Raw genomic sequence first — 23,598 nt, forward strand, 5'->3', positions numbered from 1 at the left:
ATACGTCACTGGTCAGGCCCATTTTCAGACTGTGAGGTCTCGAATTGTTTACACCTTTAAGTAAAGTCAGTGTGCCATGTAATTTGCGTGTTTGGAGACCTCGTGCTCCTAGCGTTTGACTTGCATGTGCTTTGCTCACTGAGAGGTTTCGGAAATGTTCTGGTATATTCATGTCTCAGCCTGCTCCCACACGCTGCTACTTCTGTTGACTCTTTCGGGGAAGACGCTGGCACGCCTTACGCTTAGTTCTGCTGGGGAATTCGGAGGCACAGGGGACCCGGCTGCAATCCATCATCCGTCTGTTCTGGTGTCCGAGTGAGGCGCGCAGAGCGGCTGTTCCTGCACCCTCCGTCGAAGCTGTCATCCCATGAAGTTCCCCAGGGCACGCGACAGAGGGTGGTGCACCACAGACCGGATGTCCCAGAAACCTCCTTGCCTGTCATCTGCCCCAGCAGGTATGCTTCCAGTGATGGAGTGGTGCTGGGGTACCGAGTGTTAACTATATAATTACCAGTATATAAATACACACATTTAAGCTTGCTGACGTTTTGTAGAGAATTGAAGGTCAGATTAGGACCAGAATTAGGCCCGGGCATCCAGAAATAGCGACCCACATTATTGCATTGCGGCCTTTTGTGAATATGTACTTGGTTAGTAATAGGAACTAATTTGTGCCGAAAGGTGGTAAAAGAACATTTCATTTCCTCTCCCAACTTCCAACCTCTTTATTACCCCTTTTGATCCCCGCACCTTCACTAATATCTTGCAACGGACTCTATTCCCGCACCCCTCCATCGCCCCCTTAGCACTGCATGGCACATTTTCAGCATTTCTCCTTTTCTTCTCACCTCGCCTTATCTCCCTCCGTTTCTTCGGACCGAGCCTGTGTTTCCTTCTTTTCCTCTCCTCTGTCCTTTTCCTCTCCTCCTTCATTGTCCTACCTTAGCTATTGTTTCTTTTCTTTCCAGTGCACTGCTGGGGCGTAACTTATAGTTGGCTCAGGTAACTATAACTGCTGAATTTTAATGGTGTTGTACGAGTGGAATCTGAGCCTAACTATGACGCCCCCGAAACTATTGTTTTTTCCAGTGAATTTCTATGGTTTTTATAAGTCTCTTCCCTAACTATAAGGTCACTGTAATCTTTTGTTTTTTAATTGCATTTTTTTTAGTTCTTTATGAATGAGACACGTTTGCAGAGTAGTGGAGAAAGGGGACGTTCCAGCCAAGAAGACTTAATTCCTCAACAAGTTGTGCACCAGGAGGCTCTTTTGCAGAGTGGTTGAGAAAGGGGGCGAGCCTTTGGTGACTTCCCCCAGGGCCGGCCTATTTTACATTTTTTATGAGGGGAGGAGGGCCGCAAGGCCCCCTTCCCTAGGCCAATTTTGGCCCGGGAGACCCCATCCCCCCATGCTGGGCCTTTTCTGCCCCCCTTCCGGTGCTGATTTCGGCCCGGTGACCCAATCCCCAAGGACCCGCACCTATTTGTACTAGGGGAGGGGGACCCCGTCCCAGGGTGTATTATGGCCCTGAGGGCCCCATCCACTAGGGCCTAGCCATTTCCAAATTGTGGAGGGGAAGCTGCACAGCCCCCTTCACCGGGACGATTTCAGCGCCAGGGAGCTCATACCCCGGGCCTTGCCATTTGTTCAGGGTGCCCCCTGGGCACCAAATCTGTATTGGGACCACAGGGAGAGCCTGAAGTCCTTTGCTTTCCCTGTCGGCTCCCCGCCTTCTGAGGGAGCTGGTACTGCATTCAGACACAGGGAGCTGCTAAACATGCAGCTCCCTGTGTCTGAAAGGAATTAGTCTGTTTCCTTGCTCATTTGGCAGCAGGCAGGGCAATAGACAAAAGCAACGCTTCCAGTAAGCAGGAGTATGTCTCCTCTCTCTCTTGCTGGAAGTGGAGTATTTGTTGTGGCTTGGCAGGAGCAGTTAAAGCTCCCGCCAAGCAAACAGCTATGTCTCGGGGTGGGCACCCCGGGACATAGGAGGAGCTGGCCCAGGGTGGTGGCAGTCCCCAGGGCCATCTATGGGTCCAGAAGGAGGGGGCTGTGCGGCCCCCCTCCTTGGTTGTAGTAGGACCTGCCCCAGGAAGGTAGTGGTCCACAGGGCTGAGAATAGTCCGGGGGGCGTGCAGTACCCCTCCCATTAAAAAAAATAGAATTTTGCCCCAGGGAGGTGGTGGTCCCCGGGACCCGGGGGTCCATGAGGCCCCCCTTCACAAACTAAATAGCCCCATGGAGGTGGTAGTTCCCGGGGTGGGGGGCCCATGTGGCCCCAAAATTATTTTTGCTATATGGCTCCAGGAAGGTGGTGGTCCCTGGGACCCAGGGGGGGTCTGAACAGCCCCCCTCTATACATACACATAAGCCTCGAAGAGGTGGTGGTCTTCAGGGAATTTTGTAAGTTCTAGCTGGGGGGCCTGTCACCCCCTCCTTTAATTCCCCAATGCCCCTGGGACCTGCCCAACCCAGGGGCCTATTTGAAAAGAACCACTGGAGCCTGCCATTCTTTCTTTTTTTGTGGGGGCTGCGGGCCTGGCAATTTTTTTTTATTATCTTTTTTTAGCATTTTTTGTGGGACTTGGCTGAAGCAGAGTCCTAAGATGACTGCGAACACTGCCTGGTTGAAGTGTTGGCAGCCAATTAGCTTACAGCACTGGGACTGTCTGATCCATGGAGGATTTGCATCCCTATATGTACACATTTTGATTTTGGTTAGCATCTTTAAAACTACTGAATGGGTTAACACCAAATAAGTGAAAGCATGATTTGCGTAACCAAATCTACCTTTCTGGTAAATTTGCTGTAATTCCGTCCAGCAGTTTAGGCTGTAGTTGTCTTCAAAGGTACTATGGGACATTTCTCAGCCCCTGTTTGATGGACTACCCCAAAACTTTCCAGACACAAGCTGAAGTAAGTATTACATTTTTTGGGAAACTTTCGTGAAGATTCTTTTGATTGGCACCAAAGATATAGGCAACTGAAAAATAACTTTTTAACAGAAATCAAGTCCTAACTATATCTAACTACTGGGAGTATATGTATATTTTAAATATTGTTTGAATGTTTGTAGTTATCAGAAATAATACTTTTAATTGATTTTTGTGAGGTATTTAATTTAATTTATTTTTTGGTGATTTATATTTATATATTTAAATTTATTTTATGAATGTTATATATTAGATAACATATGTTTGTATGTTGTTTAATGTTTAATTTCACATTTTGTTTGTTATAAAAAGTTATTTTTAGGTTTTGTAATTATAATGTAATTATTATGCTGATAATAATGTGGTTGATATTGTGTGAGGCTATATTTTGACTATTTATATATTTATTTAACAACACATAGTAGCCCAGCACACTTTAAGCACAATTTAGTACAATCAATAAGTCAAAGAAAGTTTGATTTCACGAACAAGCCGATGTTTTCAGCTTCAATTGTTCTTTATTGTTCAATCTTTAAAACTTTTGACAGCATCACTTTTGGAACCGCCAACGCGTTTCGTCCCAACCAGGGACTTCTTCAGGGCTATAAAAGTACATATAAAAAAGGACTATTTACAATGTTATACATGACAATATTATACAAGATAAAAACACATACATCGACTTTTATTCATTTTATAGAACACGTCTTCTGACACTACATAATGTCATTCTTTATACAGTACATTCTTTTACTTAGATGAACGAATGGGAGAAACAAGGGAGGAACCACTTTCTAGTATTATATGACCAAATGCATCAGCACAAGCAGTCAAAGGACATACCTTGAACAGTCAATATAGTCAATTCTGGTTGACAAATTCTTAACAGTTCTTTGTTGACAGTTTCTTATGAATTGTTAATGGTAATACTGAAAATATTAAGAAAATAAGTTTATCAGTACGGTTGCACCACAGGAGCGTGAAGCATTAGTGTTGATCATTTATTATACTTACAAGTATTTCAGAAAAGGAGTATTCTATTTGGTGACCCGTTGTCGTTTCTTCATCTGGTTAAGGCATCATATTTGATAGTCGGAAGGGTAATTATACAAAATAGTAACCTAAAGTGGATAATATTAGTTGTGGATTAATGTCTACAACAGGGTCACGTTTATTTATAATTCTCATAAGTGATTCCCTAAGAATCATAGTCGGTATTCTTGAAAAAAGGGGGGAGTGAAGTTCATATTTATATGGACTCAAACCCTATTTTAGCAAAATGACAGAGAATTTAGATATGTAACTAGACATTTTGAGTCAATGACAGTCAATTAATACCAAGCTACCAGTAGTTAAACCATATTGGTTCAATTTTAGGAAAATATGCATATGTGGTTGTGATGAGCGCATTAAGCTAAGTAAGGTGGCAAGGTTGCTCTCGAATTAGCAGAAGTCGATATGATCAGACAGGCGCCATGTTATGACACAACAATGTTGCCCATGCTCTAAAACCAGTAAAGAGTGGCAATTATTCGGGAAGTATTTGCAGATGAAATTATTTTAAAATTCAAAGGATCAAAAAAGGGCAAATATCTAAAACCATTAGGCCGATATTTTTTAGTGCAGAATTCTGTTATTTGACTCGCACAGCTGAGAGGCAAATTGCAGTGGTTTAAAACTAGGTCGTTCGTATTGGTGCAGAATAGTGTTGTTTATACTCGCATAACAGTAGTTTTCAGGTTTAAATAACGAGGCAACCTCATTCACATAAAATATGCCGAACTGGGTCCTCTGATCAAGTTAGTTAACCGTCTAGCAGCATCAATATCATAGCTTTAGACACCAGTTCATGGACCGAGAGAGTTTCCCCTCTTAAGTATTTAGCAAAAGTCGGGCCATTTTTTCAGAGTCCAACTCACCCGGATATAGTAGTTCGGGTCCGTAAAGAGGGTCCTCGATCGTCTCTGCTCCAACAGGAATCACCACGATACTGAGGAGGCAAACCCTGCTTCTTATATACTGTGTTTAATTAAGAATTAAACCGCATTATTCAATCACTAAGTATCGCAAATTGGCGCGCTTTTTTAAAATTAGTTTGCATTTGTTATGGACTTATATGCCAAAGTAAGCGCCATCTTGGAGTGTCATTATTAAGTATGGTATGTGTTTATATTGGGACTCACCACAGTTATTAAGTAAGCAGATCGCTTCGTATTCAAATCAAAATATTAGTTTAATTATAATCAAAATATTTGAATGTTTGGGTGACGCGTATTGCGGAATATTATTTTATGACAAGGTGGTGCTCAACTGTAATTGATTATGTCTAACGAAAGGAGCGACATACTGATTATATAATCAAGCGATATGGGGTAATAAATGAAACAATATCGATCGAAAATTTATCTACGAAACGGCGTGGTAATTGCTGTTCTGATCCCGCCATCTTGGAACAGTAACACACTCCAAGGTTCATATCTGTTTCCAAAAGAACCTAATTTCAACCACGACAGAAGAAAAAATACAGTGGCAATACATCTGTCCAGTCTGTACACATCTCACGGAGAACAGCATGTTGCCAGTGCCACTAGCTGATATAAAGTCTTTAAAATAATAATTTTTATCGTAAACTTGATTTGAAAGGGGAAACAGAATAATTATTGTTTAGATACCGCCATCTTGGCGCAGGTAATCATACCAGGGTTTGTTTACTATTTTTTACGATATAACGGAGTGATCAGCAGGAGCCCTCAGCCCTCTTAACATACAATCGATTAGAGCTACAGTATGGTATAGTGAAAAAGTAAATACATCTATCTATTTTCTGAGTTAAGCAGAACAATACAGTTTTGAAAATTAACATTCATATAACAATAGGTCCCTTGAGTCATACATTTATTAATAGTATGTCGAACTTTAAAAGTGGGTAACACATGTTCTCTTTTTAGCAAATATTTATACGATCTGATATCGAAAACAAAGGAGGAAGGGAGAAAAACGGTGGAAAACAGAAACAGGTCTTTTTAGATATATGGGTAAATACCCATATTAGTTTTATATCATTACTATGATTCAAAATTGATTATTATACCATTGCTATAAATCAGAAATGGTTACAGTGAATTATAATTTTTGGCATGCAAGATACAGACATAAATATACATAATCACAGACTGTTCTTAATAGTCTCAAGAAGATCTTTGATCTATTACAGAAAATGATGAAATTCATTATTGATATTGAGGCCAGAGATCACACTTCTAAGTTTACAAATCCAAAGGGATTCCATCTTTCTCAGATGTACAGTTCTATCGCCACCCCTCGCATTGTACTTTAAATGGTCAATCGCATGAAAGGTGATGTTCTCATTTTCGGGATGGGTCTCCAATATATGTTGTACTATTGGGTTGGACATGTCACTATGTCTAATATTCCTTAGATGTTCCTGTATCCGTACTTTAAGACATCTGGTACTGCTGCCCACATACATTTTATTACATGCACACCGAATAACATATACGGTGTGAGTAGTATTGCAGTTGATGAACGTTTTTATGTGGTATTCCTTTGGACCATTATACTTAAATGTTTTCTTTTTATTCTGGCCAAATTGACAGACCGAACATGCCCCACAGGTGTAAAAACCACTTGGCTTTTCAGGGAACCAAGACACTGACTTTGATTTAGGTTTAGTAACATAGCTAGGACATAATAGATTTTTTATGGTACATCCCTTTCGATACACAACCTTAGGTTTAGTGGATACTAAATCAGATGAAAGCATTTCAGATCTAAGTAAGTGCCAGTTCTTTCTTAGGATGTTATAGATATGATTGCTATAGATCCCATATTCAGTAATGAACGCACACTGTTCTTGATTGTTATTGTCTTTAGCAGATTTCTTGTTTTGATGTTCTAAAGTATCTTTTCTTTTACATTTCCTGATCTTGTTTTCTGCCCTATTTAAGCATCCTTCATCATATCCTCTGTCCTTGAAATCATTTCTAAGTTTAACGATATTTGGCTCAAAGTTGTGTTCCTCACTGCAATTACGGCGGGTTCTAACCATTTCGCCGTATGGTATTGTAGTGAGTGTAGATTTGTACTCTTGAGCACTGGTTCTAATGGGAGAGGTATTGTTTGAAAGGGAAGAATGTCCCCTTTCCAATGGAACCCTGCCGAGTGGATCCCTGCTTGGGGCCCACCCACTAGCCACCAGTGATAGGCAGAGTGACCCCTTGGTCAAGGGCTTGTGCTCCCCAACTCCTCCTCCAAACGTTCACTTTTTCTTCCTCCCAGGGGCCACATAGGGGCAATTACCTAATCCTGGGCAGAAAGCCCACTTGACACTCGGAATCCAGGTTAGGTTTCAGTAGCTGTTTTTAATGCTTGCAAGCATTAACATATATATATATATATATATATATATATATATATGTATATATATATATATATATATGTATATATATGTATATATTAAGATGGCCACCACCTACATGTATTTTATGTTGGTCCTTTTTCTATGTTCGCAAACATCTTTATCACTGTGTTTGGTCTTCTGTTTTCTACACGTGGTCAAGCCGCTAGGCGAAACGCGTTGTGTGGAATAAACCTGTGTTCCTGCATATGTGGTTTCTGACTCACTTTTCTGAGAGCGTACGATTGAACTTTTTCAAAGGACTTGGATATATATATATATATATATATATATATATATATATATATATATATATATATATATATATATATATATATATATCACGCTCCAATTCCTCCTCTGATCCGAGAAAGATGACAGCACTCGGGGGTTACTTTACGAAAGTGCAGGTTTATTTATTCTTTGCAGGCACCCTCCACAAACGCGTTTCGGCGTGCTGCCTTCGTCAGTGTGGTAACAACGTTTATCATTACTCGGTGGATTTAAGTAAGACATTCTCAGTTTCTAATTACAGTAATAGAAATAGAAAAAGACAGAGGACAACCCCACTGTGGTTGCTGTAGGCGCCATCTTTGAGTGTTAATGTGCGCAACCTGAAGATGTTACACAGGTTTCACAATGTAGCCCACAGATGGGCAAATCTATACAGAGCGTGGGTATACACAAAAATCATACTGTTCAAGGCATAAACAAGAAATAAAGCCGTAGATCGGCTAGGGTCCTCTATCTAGTACATCAAATAACAATCCACCAATATACTGCATGAAAATGCCATCTTATGTTACCGAAAAAAAGATCACAAAATCATTTTGCTGTACAAATCCAAATCTCAAATAATAATTGTATACATTCTTGTATAAGTGCATTCATGCATGTCATGAGAAACAGCAGTGTTGAACCCTATGCATGGATAAAATCCAGACACAGGGACAGCCTGTGCCTCCAGGCAATGCAGAGATATGTGAGATAAATCGTACATTATCACAGGGTGATTGCATCTAACAATGTACAACAGACAAACAGGTACATGCGTCAGCATACGTCATGTTCAACTTCCCATTCCAGCCACAGTAAGGACCCTGTGTATATTCTATGGTCACCTGGGATGTCTACTCTAATCTTCCCAAGACGTTATATTGTAACAGGGAAAGGGGTATGTCCTATATATGGCCTAAATACACTGTACATGGTTCTATTTTCCCAGATGGAACGCCATCTCCTCCCCCGCATTCAGACCCCTGGGATGCTTCGTGGAAAGGTCAATAATAAACCTAGATTCCAGTCTGCGGAGTCGTCTCAAACGATCTCCGCCCCTCGCATTTATGGGTATGGTGTCTAGACCGTAGTACTGTAGCAATTTACGGTCCCGTCCATGTACCTCCGCGAAGTGGCGGGCCACTGGATAACTGGGGTCAGCTTTGTCGATGGCTCTCAAGTGCTCCATGACCCTCAGTTTCAGTTCTTTGATCGTGCTGCCTATGTAGCGCAAGCCACACGGGCAGTGTAGGCAATAAACAGCATATTGTGTGCTGCAGGTAATGAACTTTCTTATGGGCATGCTCTTGCCTGTGTCTGGTATGGTGTATGAGAGAACCCTTTTGCTATTTGCACAGGCTTTACATCTTCCACAAGGGAAGAACCCTTTTTGGTCCTTCAAGGTATTAACCCTTGGAGGGGGTTTCTCCAGATGGCTTGAAACGAGCATGTTGCCTACAGACCTTGCTTTGCTGAATGCCACCAGCGGATTGGGGGGAAGGTCGTCCTTCAATACAGTGTCTGTTTGTAAGATATGCCAGTTCTTTTTAAGCATTCTTTTTAGGTCATTGGCCCCAGTGGAGTAGGGGGTGATCATTCTGAATTTATTGACATTGGTGTCTTTGTTTGCATCACGGCCTGAACCAGCCGGTCTGGCGGTGAGCAAACTCCTTCTCGATGTCTTTTTAACCCTTCTCAGTGTGTCCTGTAATAGGTCTTCACCATATCCCCTTATCATGAAACGGGATATGCATTCAGAGGCAGCCGCCTCGAAATCCGAATCCCTGGAACAGTTCCTACGGAGTCTCAAGAGCTCTCCGTAGGGAATGCTGTTGATCAATTGTGGTGGGTGGCTGCTGCTGGCAAAGAGTGTTGAATTGCCAGCAGTCTCTTTTCTGAACAGGCGGGTGTGTAACTGCCCATCTTCAACAAACACCCTCAGGTCCAAGTACTCCGCTGCCACCGGACTAATAGTACCCGAGAAGTGTAGGTTGAGGTTGTTGTCATTGAGCAGTTTGATATATTCAGTGGCTGTCTCGATATTACCATTCCAAACGATGAAAAGATCATCGATGTATCGATGCCAACACACCGCGTTCCCCACCTCCTACCCAACCCTGCAGGTCCTTTTTCTATGTTCGCAAACATCTTTATCACTGTGTTTGGTCTTCTGTTTTCTACACGTGGTCAAGCCGCTAGGCGAAACGCGTTGTGTGGAATAAACCTGTGTTCCTGCATATGTGGTTTCTGACTCACTTTTCTGAGAGCGTACGATTGAACTTTTTCAAAGGACTTGGATATATATATATATATATATATATATATATATATATATATATATATATATATATATATATATATATATATATATATATAATAGGGGTGGGGGCTCCCTACCAGGGCGTGGCTATGCTCCACCCCAATGTACATGCAACAGTAGTTCTGCCCCTACGTGGGTGGAGTACTCGGAAAGCCCACTAGACACCAGATTATGTTCTAAAATTAAAATATATAATGGTGGGGGCTGGCCACAATAAGCATGGCCCTGACTCCACCAAAAAAAGGTAGACAGTCTTTCTGCTCCCCCAGGGGGGGGGAGCTGGGATCAATTACCCCGATAATTGCCCCCTCCCTCACGGGGTGCAGAAAGTCAACTACACACCACGGAATTAAAAAATAAATAAACATAGAGGTAGAGTCAGCCCAACAGGACATGGCCATGTCTACACCCCCAATATACACAGAACAGTCCTTCTGTCTCCACATGGGGGCATACGGGGTGAGTACCCCAATCTGCCCCCTGGTGGGTGGGGGGTAAAAAGCTCACTAAACACCAGAATATACTTTTTAAAGATAAACATAGGGGTGGAGGCTGCCCACCATTGGTATTGCCATACCCCACCCCCGAAAAGGCACACACAGTCTTGCTTCCCCACCCTGGGTGGCAGATGGGGGGTTATTACCACCAGTCTGTCCGCTCTGGGCAGAAAGTCTACTATGCACCAGGGAAACAACCTAGGGATGAGGGCTGCCCACCATGGGCATGATGAGGCCCTGCATCACAACAAGAGCTCAACAGTATTTCTGCCTCCCTAGAAGGTGGATGGGGCAATTACCCTTCCCCTAAGGGACAAAAATCCCACTGGTCAAGAGGAAATGCATTTATGCAGTATTGGTTTGGGGAGAGAGGGGGCCCCTTGGGCATGGGCCTGTGTTCTCCTCTCCACAGAGCCCAGAAGACTCTCTTCCCCCAGGGGTAAATAAGGGTATTCACTCCCAATCTGCCCTCCTCGGGGGACAGAAAGTGCAATAAGCACCAGGGATTAAACAATGGTGACAAAACAAACAAAAGGAGGTGGTATCTTACCTTGGCATCGAGCCGTACCCCGACCTCAGAAGGGGCAATAGTGTCTTTCCCCAAAAGAAAGGGGTGTGGGCATTGCACTCTGACATTAGACTACACCCCTAAAGCCTCAACAGGCATTCTGCTTTCCTGGGGACTACATCCCATCCTACAGGCAGGAGAGAGGACATTCAATATTTTTAGGTGTTGTTTTTCCACAAAGGCCATCAGAGTGGGGCTAAACCCCAATATCTTTTTACTTGCCGTGGTGGACGGCTGCACTTTTTGTTCTTGGATAGACCACCACCGGGAGAAAACTACCACACCCTGAAATTTCGAGGGTAGTCCATGGTGGTATTCCTTGCATGGATTCAATGACATTTTCTTACCCACAATACTTTGCATACCTAAAACTCTGCCTAAAGTCACACATTTTCCTTGCATTTCTGTGATGTAAAATTTTGGAATACACAGGGATCCAACACATTTTTAGTGCCCAGAATTCCCCGACTTGTTATAATAAAAAACGACCCTTCTTGTATGGGTGGCCTAGTGTCCACAACAGAAAAAGCCCACAATTTAATGTGGAAACTTCTACATTTCCTGTCAAAAAACATTTGGCAATAGGAGTAGCTGTGTTAAATAGAGCTTGGCTTGGCTGCCTCCAAGGGAAACCTACCAAACCACCACACTTCTGAAAAGTAGACATACTGGGGATGTAGGGTGGTGTGCTTCATCAGGATCCCATAAGGTTTTCTTACCCACAATGCCCTGCAAACCTCAAACTGCCTAAAAAACAAATGTTCTTGCATTTCTGTGACAAAATCTCCTGGAGTCAGGAGGAATCCACATAATTTGCCAAACAACCTTAACTCACTTATGCCAATAAAAACACTGCCCCATTTGTGTGACTGGATCCAGTGCATGCTAAATGAATGGACTCTCACAAGGGCTCCCATTGACCTAGGTGGGATCCATTCCTGTCATGGCACCAGACCCAGCCACAAGTGGCACAGAATCTTTATCAGCATAAGTGGGGTAATAAAGAGTGGTATCAATTTTGTGGATTCCTGCGGATTCTGGAAGTTTCCATCACAGCAATATAAGGAAAATGTGTAATTTGAGGTAAAGTTTAAGGCTTGAATGGCACTGTGGGGAAGAAAACCTTATGGGATCCACACAACGCACACCACCTTGGAATCACCTGGATGTCAAGTTTTAAAAAATGTCTGTGGTTTGTAGGTTTGCTTGGTTGGCGCTACAGTGCAGTCCCAAATACCATGGCTACCCCTATTGTTTATCTATCAATGTAGTGCTTTACCGCCTTTTGTGTCATGGACTCTTGGTCCGCCCTCATAAGCGCGGCCCATTCTTATCGAGGGACCTGTTGCAACTAAGGGTGGTAGGAGATGTGTGAATCTCTGCAGATTCCTAATGAGGCATATCTATTTTTTTAGTCAATTCTGAGGTTTACAAGGGACATTGAGTATAAAAATTTGGTGAGAACCTCGCAAGTCACCCCTAACCTGGATTCCCTCAGGTATTTCATTTTCAAAAATGTGCTAGTTTGCTAGGTTTCCCCAGGTACTGGCTGAGCTGGGGCCCAAAATTCTTAGCGGCCCACCAAAAATGGTCAGTTTTGAGTGGGAAAATGTGATATATCCATGTTGAGTTTTGAACTGTTACCTATTGCAGGCACTAGGCCTACTCACACAAGTGAGGTACCATTATTATGGGGAGACTTGGAGGAATGCTGGGTGGAAAAAAGTTTGTGCTCCCCGCATATTGCAGAGATTTCTATCACAGAAATGTTAGGAAAATGTGTTTTTTAGTCAAAGTTTGAGGTGTGCAAGGCAATTTGGGTAGAAATAACCTGGTGTGTGCCATGCAAGTCACTCCACCCTGGATTCCCCCAGCTGTATAGTTTTAAAAAATGTGCAAGTTTGCTAGGTACCCCTACGTGTAGGCTGAGCTATGCCCCAACATCCACTGCTACCCTCTTTGCAAAATAAAAGTCAGTTTTGACTAGAAAAATGTGATGTATCCATGCCGCGTTTTAGGCTATTTCCTGTCACCGGCACAAGGCATACCCACACAAGTGAGGTGCCATTTTTAAAGGAGAGACTTGGGGGAATGCTGGGTGGAAGGAAGTTTGTGGCAGATTCCAGAACTTTCCATTTCAGAAAATGTGTTTTGTTAGTCAAGGTTTGAGGTTTGCAAGGGATTCTTGGTAAAAAAAAATTGGTGAGAGCAACACAAGTCACCCCAACCTGTATTCCCCCAGGTGTCTAGTTTTCGAAAATGTGTATGCAAGTTTGCCAAGAGCCAAAATCTACAGCTACTCACTTTGCAAAAGAAATGGGTCAAATGTGAGGTGCCCATGTTGTGTTATGGGCCATTTCCTGCCATGGACACTAGGCCTACCCACACAACTACCATTTTTATTGGAAGGCATGTGGGAATAAAGAATATAATAACGATTGTTATTAGCAATTTGATTTCGATGTATTTGTGCCTTCCAAATGCAAGCCAGTGTGTAAGAAAGAAGACATTTTAAAAAATACCCTCTAAATTATATGTTACTATGAGTACCCACACAGTCAGAGATATACAAATACCCATTGCTCCTAAACTCCATGGGCCAGATGTGCGACCCACCAATTTGCAACTCGCAATTTGCAAATCACAAATTGGGACGTACAAAGTGTCTCAGCACTGCTTTTGATTCTTAATGTGGCGCAAATTGCATGCCTCATTAATATCAATGAGGCAGGCGCAATTTGCGACCCCATTAGGAATGGTTAGCACTCACAGGGATGGTGGCCTGCTGAGGTCATCAGACCACCATGTCTGTGACTGCTTTTAAATAAAGCATTTTTTTTTAAATGCATCCCGTTTTCCTTAAAGGAAAACAGGATGCATTTAAAAAAAATTAAAAATAAATTTTCAATTTCATTTTTTAAGGGCAGGCAGTGGTCTCTGGGACCACTGCCTGCCCTTAAAATTGATATTTTGACCCAATCACAAAGGAGAATGGGTCCTTTGCCTTTGGGGACCCCTTCCTGTTTGGGAATGGAGGTTGCAAAACATTCATACATACAAATGCAAGCCGCTATTAGGAAGGGATGCCCTTGGCATGCCCCTTATTATTAGAGTCCCAAACCTCATTTTACGAATCAGTAAAATTTAACAATGCGCAAAATGAGGTTTGTACGTGGCCATGCCCTAAATTGCGGTCGCAAACGGATGGATTGCCCGTTTGTGACTGCAATTTAGGGTCATACATATGGCCCCATATCTGATGCCCATTTCAGAAATGCATTGGTTTCCATAATACCATTTTTCACACTACATATTTCACCATATGAATTGGTCTATACTCAGGACACAAAGAAAAACCATTGTAAGATGCAGCTCAGTTGTTGGAACTGGGTACTTTGGGTTCTTGGAGAACCTACAAATCCTATACATCTGCACAACTAGACGGGTCTAGCAGGCTTAATGGTGCATTGCTTTTGTAAATCTGCCACTTTGACAAAAAGTGACAGGTGAAAACATTGTCCAAAATAGCTGTTTTTCCAATTAATTTTCAATGGTTCTTTATTTGAACAGTTTCTTTGGGAAAACCGTGAGGGATCTACATATATAACCCCTTGCTGAATTCAGATTTTTTTCTATGTTTCAGAAATCGTTAGCCTTCCTGGATCACTGGTTTACACCACAAACTGGAGTGGTGTGGCTCACTGGTTAGAGGCGGCAGACCCGGAAGCAGAGAACGGCCCGGGACCAGGGTTCAATTCCCGACGCGGCAGGGTCGTGGACCAGGGTCAGCGGACTCGATAATTCTCGCCTCGGTGCCTACTCTAACTAGGGATCACACTCGGCAACTCTGGGCATTACCTTGCCTCATCTCTACAACGGCCCCCCACATTCGCCAGGGATGCCTGGTTTCATCTTGGAGATACACAGTAGGAACCATCTCACAGGGATAGCCAGGACGGGTTCCCCAGCGGTCTACAGCGCCACGACCCCTCAGGGCAGCAGTGCGCTTTACAAGACACATACATACATACATACATAGATTAAGAGCTCATAAACTAGGAAAAATGTGCTACCTTTTTGAAAAATGCTAAAACAGTGGTAAGAAAAATGTTTTTTCATGCAACTCTGTATGTTTCAGAAAGCTGAGAAGATGGTGATTTCGGCACAGCAAACCGTTCATTGATGCCATTTTTAGAAAAAAAGTAACTTTTATTCAGAGAACTTTTTTTTAGAAGTATACATAAAACTTGAAATGTAGCTAAATTTAGCTTATTCTCTTGGTCCCCTCCAGGGAAATCAACAAACCCTAGGTATCATTAGAATGCCCAGGATGTTTAAAAAAGGGCACAAATTTGGAGTGGATACCTTAGATTAGAAAAAATGGTATGCAGCCCTAAGCACAAACTACCCTAAATAGCAAAAAAGGGCTCATCACACAAAAGCCCAGCAGTTAAGGAGTATATTTTTGTTTCCGATATTTTTGTTGTTGATAATCGTAAAATCCTATATTTATACCAGCGATATTTTTGTTGTCAATATTTGTGAATTTCTTATTTAGGTATTTGAAGCTGATATTTTTGTGAACAATATTTTCTGATATTTTTTGGCTCAATATGAAAACATCGATATTGTGTCATTAATCCACTTACAAGCCTGCTCAATTCAATTCTGGTAGAAAAAGAAAACATCTTGACAGGAAGCCCGACTGGTAGGAAATTTACTTAGAGGACCGTTCCTACCATTAGATATGACCCAGTGAGTAAGTCTTAGCCATGGAACTAACCCTTGGAAGTAAGGCTTCAAAAGTAACTTCACCACTTTACCAAAACGCACTAGTAATGAACACTCTTGGCATGCCCCCCAGAACAACAACATTTATGTGGTAGGAGCAGTCCAGGAGCATCACCATCAAAACCACCCCACTTCAGTTGTACTCTTTTGGCCAAGTTGAAAACTGTGAAACCTGTAGAGATGGAGGTCTATTCACAAAGGTCAATTTGCTTGTGAGTAAATCTACAGTGTAAGTGTACTTTTACACGTTTGAGTAACTTTACTACTTTGGACTATTCACCATTTACAAGTGTAAAGTTACTCAGAAGTGTAGATTTACCCATCCTCACCTCCTGAATTGAGGAGGTGGAGCCTAATTTATGAGTGTAAAGTTACTAGTTGTCACTATTCAGACTTAGGTATAGATATATATCTGAGACATTCTTATGGTAAAGTATAGGGAAAAGTTTATTAAAGTTAAAAAAAAGATAAACACTTTTGTGTTAAATACTTGATGTTAATGTTATATATTTTTTTTTTATGTAGACCAATATAACAAAGTTAAAGCATTATTACCTTAATTTTATATTAAACATGTAATTATTTTAAACATAATAAATTTAAAATGTAATCATTCTTTTGAACTTTAATAGTTCCTATGGGATTTTATTTTAAGTCCCTGCCTCTATTATTTTCTAAGGGAAGGTGTTTGTAGCCATGGATGGTGCTGGACTTTGTCAAGCTTTGAGCTGGAGTACATTTGCAACTGTATTGGGTCCTCTTGACTGTAGAAATTTTAGAAGGGCTGTTTGTGAATATGATGGGGTTCACTCTTTTGTGGGTGGGTGGGTGCATACTTCCCAGTTCTCACTTACCCCCCTCTTAACTCTTCCCTTCCCTTTAGTAGCAAGAAATCACAATTTTCCAGCCACTCCCCTCTGTACCTATTTTCTACTAACTCCCCACATAAATAATAGGAAAGGTGAATATGGAGACCTCCGCATGTAGGTATGTGTTAGAAATGGAGGTCTCTAGTTGCCAAGAGTTTGGACCTTTGTCCAAATAGGGACCCTTCTTCCTAGTCAGGGTAAGGGAGTTACACTCCTAAAATAACCCTTGCTCACCCCCTTGGTAGCTTGGCACCAGCAGTCAGGCTTTTCTTAGAGGCAGTGTGTAAATCATTTACACATAACCAACAGTAATACAGTGTAAGTACTACAAAAGGACACCACACCAGTTGAGAAAAATATCCAATATTTTCATGTACTTGAGACAAGACCAAAAACAATAAAAAAATCCACAATACAGTACTTCAAAATCTTCACTTATCAAAATATGCTTTAAAGATAGTTCCTTGATGTCAATAGCTCCGTCCGGGGCTATCACGGCGTTGTGATCAAACAAATCCAAACAGTTCTGGCTGATCGCAGCGGCGCAGGCCAGCTACGGGGTCGGAAAGACCGGCAAACAGTACCTGTTAGAAATGCAGGGCATCGATGAGCTCTCATGAGCTTCCGAAAACACGACATCCGCAGGAGTCGTTTCCGGAGGTCGGTGCAGGAGTCGCCGGGGCCCTCGAAGTCGCACGCTTTGCAGGTCGAACTCCTCTCTGATGGAGTCAGGAGCGCTGGCGTCAGCAGGCGTCATCTGCTGTGGTGCGAAGTGCAGCGGTCCGGCGTGTGGCGCCCACAGGTCGCGCTGCGAGCAGCGGCTCTGTGGAGGAGTCAGATGGCGTCATCTGTGAGACTAGGGTTGCGTTGCGGTGTTGCGGCGGTGCCTTCAGGACAGAGTCGGCAGCAGCGTTGTAGACATCGTTGAGTTGCTTTTCTTCTGTTGCAGCACAAAACACAGAGTCCCCAGTGCTGAGGGCAGAAGAGATTGAAGTCTTTGCTTTTCCTGAGACTTCTTGAAAAGGGGGCAAGCTCTACCTCAAGCCCTTGAAGAAACTTACAAAAGTAGATTGTAGAAAGTTCAGTCCAGTCCTTTCACTGCCCAAGACAGAAGCAGCCACTGCAGGCCAACTCAGCAAAGCACATAGCAAAGCAGTAGTCCCTCCTCACAGCTTCTCCAGCTCATCTTCTTGGCAGTCTTCATGATCTAAAAGAGTTCTAAAGTTCAGGGGTCTGGGCCCCAATATTTATATCCCAAAATCGTTTGATCTCTTAGGCAGAGAGTGTCTGCGCCCAGCCAGAATCAGTTTTGCCTTCTCTGGTGTGATTTCCTGGCAGGAGGTCGAGACAGCATTGTCAGAGGCAGACCAGACCCTCTGAGGTGCAAAGAAATCTCCTCCCCTTCTCCAATTGCAGCCCAGGTCTATTCAGCCCTTTCCTGACCCTACTTAGACTATCTGGAGCCACTCCTGCTCCCCAGCCTTCTGTCATCCAAACCCCAGACAGCCAATCCACATTCAGCAGAGGTACACAGGATGACTGAGTCTGAAAATACATACTTTCTAAAAGTGGTATTTTCAAACACAGAATGTAAAATTCACCTTCACTAAAAGATGCATCTTTTGATTCTGAGTTCACGTATACTAAACTTTATTTTCCCACCTAGTTCCCAGGGCCAGTTATGTTTTTGAGATGTTATAATCAAACTTCCCATTTCGTCCTATGGCGAACAGGTAGCCTTGAAATAGTGAAAAACTAAATGGGCTGTAATTCACTATCAGGACATGCAACACACCAGGGCATTTCATACATTTCACATACACTGCACCCTGCCCTCAGGGATACTTTGGGCATGCCTTAGGGGTGATTGACATGTAGAAAAGGAAAGATTTATGTCCTGGCAAGTGGGTGCACTCGCCAAGTCGACATGGCAGTTACAAACTGCATGCAGACTCTGCAATGGCAGGTCTGAGTTACCTTTTTAGGGCAACCACGTGGGTGGCACAATAAGTGCTGCAGGCCCACTAGTAGCCTTTGATTTACAGGCCCTGGCACACTCAGTGCACTTTACTAGGGACTAAAAAGTAAACCAAACACCCAATCCTAGAAACATCAATCCATAACACAATTTACCACAGGAGCACTTGCACTTTACCACTGATCAGCAGTGATAAAAGTGAGAAAAGTATGCAGAAACACTACGCCAGCAGACAAAACCGGGAAGGCAGAAAGCAAAAACTCAGGGGAAACACGCCAAAAGATGCCAAGTCTAACACTATGTGAATAACGGTTTGTAGTATGTTAGTAGTAGTATTGTAAATGCACTACAAAAACGCAGTTGGTGAATAAGCATCATGGTTTTCAATCCTGGATTTCCAAAGTAACCAAACTGTGTGTTCTTGGGCAAATGTGTGATCATAAAACTAGACTGGAACCTAAAATATATCTGATATTGTCCTGGAGGAGATCAAAATATGTTACAGGGAAATTAACAGGTCTTGGAAAAAGCAATCCTGAATTGCAATCTCTCTTCTACTTGAACAAAGTGGTTGTTCTAGATAAATCATGCACTCCTATTGCCTTAGTCCTCTAAGAAACTCAAAACATGAGAACAAAGGACATATACCTAGAACAGACCCAGCTCAGTTGTCCTTCAATAAAATGTAATTTTCATGATTGTATTATATTTTTATAACTAACTGGTTACGATTAAATGATAATGCCTACATGACCTGTCATTGTGACTGATTTATGAAACACTTTCTGAACCACTTTGGTGGTAGTTTGGGTCTTTCGACACTAATGTCCTAGAGCCTGAACTATTATGGCACTGCAACTGGGCACCAAGTCCACCCTTTCCACAATTCACTCTCATGATAGCAAAGGCTAGATTTTCAAGTCTTCTCAGCGAGATAAAGTGCGTGCAAGAGACTCAGAACTCAAACAGTTATGCAACAGAGACAATAAACATTGTCAAGTCATTTTCCTTTCTTTGTTGAAAGAAAAAAGTACTTTTAAATCACACACCAAAATGGAATACTACATAAAATAAGGTCAGTCAGGCACAGGGTTCTAACATGAGTGCTACTGGCTTATAATCGGATAGAATATGACTGGCGAAATTATGGTACAGGTTCAAGCTCAATATGGCATTTGTGAGCAGCCTAGTTCAATAAGCCATTGGAAGGTTTAGTTGTGTTCCACTACTACTAGTCAAGAATCCAATGCATGGAGAAAAGAAATGACCATTCCGTTTAGTGGTAGAGGCACCATGTTCAAATTCACTCTTTGGGGTCTACTGGAAGTATACAGCACTCAGGAATCTTGAGCTTGAAGTCTGTAGACAGCAATAGTGGCACAGGCAGGCAATCCTGCATCCTTTTCCTGGTGTTGGTTGCAGAATGTGGTAGCTCTAGCAGAGCAGGAGCATAGGCCAAAGTTGTCCCACCACCCAAACAACAGGGAGCCCTCTCCCTCTGTTGGCTGTCACAGGTTGTCCGACCGTAGTTCTAGCTCCCGGCAGAGGTAGCATAAGTCACTTCACCCCAACTGGCAGCTTACAACATTGTGGTCATACTGATGGGCATGCTTTCAGGTTGTCAGATGTTCAGGCATAAAAGGTTTGGTCTGGAAAGTTATGGGAGGCTCAGAAACCCATTCTTAGACTTGGGCATGGATGGGCTATACGCCCTTGATTCAGTATGCTCTTCTGGGCTGTCCCACACTCTTGGCACAGCTGCTGGACTTCTCGTCCTCAGACAGTGCTCTCCCTGCCAGCTTAGGCTCTCCTTCCCCTCTCTCAGCAGACCAAGCAGTTTCCCAGGAACTAGGCAGACCCACCATTCTTCCGGTAAGATGAAATAGACTTGAGGGGATGCCACCTCACATCTTGGAGTCTGGCTGTCAAGGACAGACAGCTTCTTTATTTAAGATGATGGCTCTCAAGGTAGTAATGATGCTACCTGCAAACTGGAGCACCCAAAACATAAGCACCCTGAAGTGTGAAGGGTCTTTGCACCTGGCTGTCATCAGCCTTCTGGAGCTGCACTATAGGGAAACACAGAGGGGCAGGTCCTGCATAGAAGAATTCCTCTGCAGAACAAAAGAAGACTCCCTTATCACCTATCACCAGCCAAGTGTTCAGGATGAGTTGGTCATGTTGAGTCACTCACAAGCAAGGCATTTTTTCTTGACATCTACACTTTTGGGTTAGCCTGAACACTTTGGGGTTTTAATGTTAATAGAAATGTGTGTTAGATCCGCCAAATCGGTTTTTTAGCAATATAGACCGATCAGTCAAAACAACAAGAGAAATCAGATGAGGAGAATACCTGAGGTGTTGAAGAGAGTATGTAAGGAAGTTTTCTTCAGGTGTAAGGGAAGGCTGTTCCAGAGATGAAGAACCATTGCAGAAAAGGCTTTACCTCCAAATTTATTCATAACCAAGTTGGCTGAGGAGGCATGTCTTCGAGGAAGGAAGAGTACCAGTAGGGTTGTATCTGTTGCTTGTGTTCTTTAATAGTTTCTGATTTCACCTTTTCAGGGCTTAAGCCATGGAGGCATTTGTGGACCAAAGGAGACTCTATTTTGAATAGATACACAGTGAAATCAGATCATCAGAGGGGAGAGAGTAACCAACCTGACCACTTAATTTTGTACAACTTGAAGTCTTGGAATCAGAGTTTTAGGAATTTCATTGAGCCCTTATGGTTGCAGCTGTTACAATGTAATACTATGAAATAAAAGAGGATGCATAAATTGATGGGTTTTAATGTACACATCCAGAAGGAGTAGGGGTAACCACGGTAAAGGCTTTGTTCTCTATAGCCAAATACCTGCCCAATTTCATCCAGATGCTTTTTACACTTATTTTAGCATTTGGGAAAGAACGAAAAAGAGTCAGGACAGAGAGATGCAGACAAGAACTAGGGATTACTGCATATGTGATAAAAAAAACTCGGATGGACCAAAATTGGCTGAAAAAATCATCAGTAAAAAGAAATTAGTTACTTACCTGTAACTGTAGTTCTCCAGTATTGGAATCATTCATAGATTCACATGCCTAAATCATCTCCTGTTTTCGAGATGGGAGTCACCTGCTACCTTTAGAAAGCAATGTAATGATAGGTATAGACAAGAAGAACGCTTAGCCCTCTTAGTTTAGTAACCTATCATAGTCATTTTATAAAAAGAGACCAAACTTAGGTTTTAACAAACCAGGTTGTATCATCCTCTAGGAGACTCCTGTGAGAAGCTCCGATGCCTCCATTGTTTTACTGCATGTCTTGTTAAGGAGTCTCCACTGAGCTCTACTCGGGCTTTCTTTTTCAGTGAATTTTCAGACATATAACTCTTTATATTTAATACAGAAATATGTATACACCTGTAATTCTATATTTGTCTTGCTAACATCTAACTTACCATTGCAGAAAGAAAAATGTTGTGCTATCTGTGATAAAAAAGAGGCTCTACACAGATGATCCTCATTAGGACTGCATCTACTCCAGACTGTAAGGTATGTCATACCTTTTCAGTTAAAACTCTTAAAGACCGTGAGGGAAGGCTGCTTTTATGGCTCCAAAACTGAAAAGAGGAAAGGAGCCTGTGACGGACACTTAGGGCCCGATGTAGGTGGCCAATACCGGTCGGAAACGGCCGAATACGGCCGTTTCCGACCGGTATTTGGCCTTTTGAGATGTAGGGGACCTTTTTTTGTCCGATTCGGTATTTTACCAATTCGGTAAAATTACCGAATTTGAAAAATACCGAATCGGTAAGTTTACCGAGTTTTAAAATTCGGGATGTAGGTGGGACTACTTTCAGTCCCACAGGCCCTTCAGATTCGGTATTTTAACACCCAATCCAATTGGGTGTTAAAATACCGAATCCAGGTGTGCATGCACATGTGTGCATGCACACCTATGCCATGTGACAGACAAACATGCCCTTAGGGCATGTCTGTGTGCCACATGGCACACAAGCCAGTATTGGGGGTGCTAGAGGGTGTCAAAGTGACACCCCCTGCACCCTTGCAGAAATCGGTAATTACCGAATCGGTAAATACCGATTCGGTAATGCACATTGATTCCTAGGGGCTTCAAGGCCCATAGGAATCAATGGGGGATACCGATTCGGTATTTACAGAATCGGTAAATACCGAATCTTACAGATTCGGTATTTACCGATTCTGAAATACCCACATCTCCCCCCCTCCAATTTACCACTTCTTAAATACCGAATCGGTATGATTCGGTATTTAAGAAGTGGTAAATTGGAGTTTACCTACATCGGGCCCCAAGAGTGAAGAATCGTCATTTTCTTCCAGAAAGTCACAAAAGAGAGAAAGGAACTCTTCCCATCCTCATTCCTCTCTAGAGCCTTCCTAAAAAGTCTCTAAAAAATCATCTCATGGTTCTTTACATAAGGCAAAACATTCTTCTTGTCATCAACAGAAAAAACAATGTCCAAAAGCAACTTCAAAGCCTCCTACACCTCCACCACAGATCAGACATTCCTTCAAATAAACGTCTTCAGTGCCTTTGACGAACAGATTGCAGACTGTCGATGACTAAGACGTCCACTAACATTACTTCCACTCTTGCTACATTCTTGATGACTTCATCACTCTTGACCCCTAACATAGTAATTTGTAGGAAGGTTCCGCTGTTGACGGCACTCTTGCCGAAGAAGACACCGTCATCGGCAAAGCCAGCATCGTTAACGGAGAGACCCTCATCGACTGAAAGCACTGCCTTCAGCGGATTCTCCTACATAGGATATTGGAGGATTGCGCAACCTGCTTGAGAGCGCTGCAAAAAGGTTCAACCTCCCAATGCCTACAAAGCAAACAGATTCTTTTCTGTATGACTTTAAGGAGATGTTTCTTAAATCTACCAGGGCTATGTCTATTATAAACTATATTTGGG

The 23,598-nt window shown here is 42.6% G+C and overlaps 1 long non-coding RNA gene across 1 annotated transcript in view; it reads left to right on the plus strand.

Moving 5' to 3' along the window:
* Positions 1–287: 287 nt before the first annotated feature.
* The window catches only part of LOC147689869 (uncharacterized), a 91,817-nt gene continuing 68,506 nt past the window's right edge, over positions 288–23,598 (plus strand). Inside the window, exon 1 of the long non-coding RNA XR_015299764.1 lies at positions 288–455. This is a non-coding gene — a long non-coding RNA (uncharacterized LOC147689869). The remainder of the gene's footprint in view (positions 456–23,598) is intronic.

This window comes from Lissotriton vulgaris, chromosome 9 (assembly GCF_964263255.1).
Source record: "Lissotriton vulgaris chromosome 9, aLisVul1.2, whole genome shotgun sequence".
In the NCBI taxonomy this organism is placed as follows: domain Eukaryota; kingdom Metazoa; phylum Chordata; class Amphibia; order Caudata; family Salamandridae; genus Lissotriton; species Lissotriton vulgaris.